Source organism: Vigna unguiculata, chromosome 3 (assembly GCF_004118075.2).
Source record: "Vigna unguiculata cultivar IT97K-499-35 chromosome 3, ASM411807v1, whole genome shotgun sequence".
Lineage (NCBI taxonomy): Eukaryota > Viridiplantae > Streptophyta > Magnoliopsida > Fabales > Fabaceae > Vigna > Vigna unguiculata.
In genome coordinates, this window is record NC_040281.1 from 18719096 (window position 1) to 18724218 (window position 5123).

A 5123-nucleotide genomic window follows, 5' to 3' on the forward strand; every position below is an offset into this window, starting at 1 on the left:
AATTATTTATAATCTGCTTGCTCATTTATATGTTAAAAATTATTTTTCTCTAGCTTACTTTTCTTTTTGTGTTTGTGTTCTCTGTTTGGCTTCTCTTTTTTGCAATGATCACTAAATACTTGGTGTGAGCAGACGTGAAGATTCTTGGGGATCGTTTAGATGATGGTGATGTTGTTGTCTAGTTTGGGTGTGTTAGCTAATGCTCTTTTTAGCACCTTTTATTGAACTATGTTATTTTGTAATTCCTTGCTTTGCGAGCAATCCTTTTGAACAACTGCTTTTTTTAAGTTATCTTTATGTCATTCGTTTTGTGCCTTAGATTTCCTTTCTAGTATACTTTGGGAGAATTGTAATGGCTAATCCTTTATACTTTTTCTGTGTGCTCTATTTCATATTATAATATATGATATTTTGTTTATTAGAGTTATCTATTAAATGGGATATCATAAAAGGAATAGACATGATTAGACATAGTAAAATTTAATAGAACTATACTTTGATTAAATTTACTATGGATGATCTAAAAGTTCTTATTTTTAATTGAGATTGTACTTTGGTTAAAAATAAGAACGCCAACAAACTACTAGCGACTTTACATTGGTTAATTTGCAAATCTAAAACAAAAATTAATTTAACCATAATCTTTAGATAATCAATGATGAACCTTTTTTTGATAAAGTAGTGGAATTAACATGTTTTACTATAATTGTTTTTACAATATTTTATTTACTTGTTATTTACCTTTTGCATATAAAAAAGTCATATCTACTTTATAATAGCATTAGACACTTTTATGTTAGCATATCATAAGCATTTGAATGTTAATTGTTTTAAGTTCATTTTTATACATTTTTAGGCATATTTGTTAGGTATGAAATGTTGATTTAAGCCAAGAAAGGGGGGTTGAATTGGTTGTTTAAATTTTTTTTCGAAAGCTTAAAACCCCTTTTGATTAAATCAAATAGACCACAAAATTTGAATGCAAAAGCTACACAACAATACACTTTCAATCGATCGAAAAATAAAATAACAGATTAATTTGTTTATATGCCTGTGAGTCACTAGATTAACATTTCAAATCAATAAGCTAAATTCTTGGAAAATTATGCAGAATTTGCATATGAACTCAAATAACAAACTTTTACACACAAGACATATTCCAAACAATATTTCTAACAGGTATGCATTATCAGATTACATAGAAACACATTCAAACACAACAAAGAATTATTTACTTCAATTTCTTGAGTTTTGAAAGTGAAAGAGATGAAGGTAGGAGAGTGGCACAAATGTTTTTATATTGGTTCACTCAATCACAAAGCTACAACCAGTTTACCAGGACAACTAGAGTTTGGTTTCCCCCATATTCAAAAGTTTTACATATCACACACTAAATTACACTTTTGAACAAAGAAACTGATGTGACCTCACCAAGCCCAATCGCACTTTCAAGCCCAAGCCCAAGCCTAAGCCCATTAAAAGGCCCAATAACAAGAAGTATGATGAAGAAGATTCAAATGGACCACCCAATAGATGGACACAAATCTAATGGGCTTGTCACATTATTTTCATGGGCCAAAAAAATCAACAAGACTTGAATAAGTGCATCAAAGCCCAATAGAATAGATTTTAAATTGGGCCAATGTTTGGGCTTTGCTTTCAATAATGGTGTAAGACATAAAAATAGGTGTTACATATACAAATGGGCTCGGCCCACTAAGAGTCTCCCTTAGGCCATGACTTCCTCATGGATCATGCATCCCATGGAGCCAAGTCCACACTCCACCCATACGCCTCCTTCATCCAAGGGCTAAGAGAGTGTCTTCTTTTCCAAGTCTTCATCCAAAGGCTAGGAAGATGCCTCCTCCTCAAAGCCACCATCCAAGGGTGATGATTAAAGCTTCTCCTTCAAGCTTGATCTAAGGGCCAAGAATTAGTCTAGCTTTTAGGCTCACATATAAAAGCTAAAAGTAGATCATTTGTACGTTTTTACTCTTGAATTTTGCAATAGAAGCATAATGTTGAGAGTACTCCACCCTATTGCATTTGAGAGTCTCCTTTGCTAGAGGATTGAATCATCTCCTCTAGCCACCTTCCCCGAGCTTTCTCTTAATCTAAACCTTCAAACACCTTAGTCCGAACCAATGCTTAGTAAGAGCCTTAAACACTTACTTCCACTCCCTTCCATGGATCACGTCTACTTCATGGAGCTTTCATCCATTCCGCACCAAGAGCTCCACCAGAAACACACCAAGATTTTTTACTGACACAAAAATCTAGCCTACAACCTTGCAAGAATCACAATCACAACCTAGAATCACACTACGTAAACAACTAGAGGCTACCCTAGGCAACCATATGCGAGTTCTTCAAGCTATTCTCAATATCTTCAATCTTCACCTTACAACTGTATAATTCAGAGAAAGAGTTTTCCAGTGATGAATGAGAGGTTTTCATGCTCAAAAACTCAAAATCGTTCATCTGCTCTCGAAAACACAACTTATATAGTTTGGTCTTATGTGAAATCAAGCAGTTGAATTTTCTGTACAATCTGTTCATTTCACTTTACTTAAGTGAAATCGGTCGATTAAAAAATAATTCAACTGATTGCATACATTCATACCAGAAACTATATATAGCAAGCTTTTAACATGTTAAAACTCATTTTAGCAAATTAAAGAGGACACACAAAGACTAACAAGACATCTAATATAAGACCCATGGAATTTAATTAATTAAATAAATAATTAATAAATGCGGGTAGTGGAAGTCTTTATGGCATTAAATTCTAAATTGTATGACATGGAAAAGTACTAGCTCAAATTGTTGAGAGTACTTAATTGTGTGAGAAGACTTAGGTTCGAGTCTTATGTATGCCATTTATGTGTTATTTATTTGTTATTATATTTTTATATATGTTATCATGTTATAGAATGATATAATCATTGAATTATATTAGTTAGCAAGAAACATGAATTGGCTTGATGGTTAGCATTGATTTGGCATTGGCATGGTTATGGGTTCAAGTCTTGGAGAACTCAAATTAAACTTTATTTTTGCTAATTTTAGTTTTGGGTTTGAATATGAAGAGTTGAAGGAAACCCTAGATGAATGGACAAGTGGCTGAAAAACAGACCATAAAGGACCATTGAATGGTAATTAACATTGCCATTAAGCCTATTTTCGTTTTTGGTAATTAATCAAGCATTAAGGACACAAATAAAAGGCTAATTGAGAGAGAGAGAAAGGTTTTTGAGTCTGAACATTTGAGGGTATTGAGAGTTGCACGAAATCAGAGACAAACAGTGGTTAGGGAGTGGAATTGAGGGGCTGGATAGTGGAAGAACTTAGAGGAACTATTGGAAATCAAGGAAAGGACTCAAGCACTATATTTTAAGCAAAGGAATTCCAAGTTAGGGGAGCTGAACCGTAATTTATGTTGTTATTTAATGATATAATGTGTGATGTACAATTACATGTTTCCTGCTGAATCAATTCGTAAAATTCTGGGTTTCTGGAAATTTTCCAGAAACGGCCTGGCGGATGATGAATTGCCACTAGGCAACTCATCCTATTTTTGCTTGTTTTATGGGTTTCCGAGAGGAACCCGCCTGGCGGAGGGCTTTGTGCCGCTAGGCGACACGCGACAGATTAACCTAGTTGTTGGGTTTTGCTTGCATTGCCTGGCAGGGATGAATACCCGATAGGCGGCGCGAGCCAATTTTGGCTCGGTTTTGGTGTTTTGAGTATTTTGGTTGAAATCCAAATGGAAGGGAAGAAGTCTTTAGCTTTTAATTGAATATTGGATGATAGAAATTGAGGAATTTCTCTGTCAATTGGAGTTAATTTGAGAGAACTCTTATAAATCCTTTTTAGGGTTGGAAGAATTGGGGGTTGGGTAGAACTGAGCGTAATAGTTGTTAATTATACTAAAATTGTTGCTGGAATCAATCGAGGTGTTTAATGGTGTCATTGTTAGTGTTTTTGGAGAGAAACGACTAAGATAGGCAAAGAAAAGCATTGGAGAGGCGTGAGGAGTTCCTTGCAGGTGCTGCAATTCTAGGAAAATGGCCAGAAACACATGCACTGCCTGGCGGCTTGGGGCTTGTTGCCAGGCGCCAACGCAGAGACAGTGGGTCTGCGTGGCTACTAAACTCAGTGATGGTTTTGGGGTGTTGTTACAGTTTTAGTTGGAATTAGAAGATTTGATTCAGTGATATCTGGGAGAAATTGATGATGGAGTCCTTGGGCATGAATTAAAGAGGTTGGAATTATCTTAGAATGTAATGGTATTAGCCATTATAGGTTTGGCTTATATAAATTATGACATAGTAGGGAATTATGGACTTGGATAATTTGAGTGTAAGGGGTTTAGAGATTTGACCTATTGTTGTAAATGGGAATTTAACTCAAAGCTAATGTTAGAATGGGAGTGAGTTGTGATACTTAAGAGGAGTTGACTTGGAATGAGTTGGGAATGGCTGTAATGACTAGATTCAAGGTTAAGGAATAAGTAAAATGAGTGCATTGTGGTATGGTGGTGAGGAATAAGGTTAACTTTAAGAAAGCCCGTTTTTGTAAACTTGGGAGGTTGAGCTTATATGAGAGTAGGAAATGAGAAAATAAGTTGGCCTTTGGGAAAGCCATTCCACCACACTGGTGAAAGATAGTGTGAGTTTTGATGCTTGGGTTGAGAAACCAAATCTGGGCAGGATTGCAAAGAAACCAGTACTGTGCCTATATTGATACAGTGCCTACCATGTCGCATGTTCATGCATGCACACAAAATAAATCAACTAGTTAAAACATCACCCTAATGGCATACATAAGACTCGAATCCAAGTCCTCTCAACACCACTCCACACATCCAATCACTTTAGCTACCATTACTTCTTGTCATAACTCTCCGCATTAAATACTATAGGGGTTCCTTTAATTGCATTTATATTAAATACTTTTTTTCTTTGGTCTTACATTTTTCAAGCTCTGAAGCAGAAAGATTGGGTTCCTGCCATGCATCAAGAATAAATGACTCCTCTTCAAAATCAAACTTGGGATTTAGTGTCTCTTCCTTCTCAGCGTTGGTTGCAAGTGGGTGTTTCAGGTGAAAAAGAATCCTGATG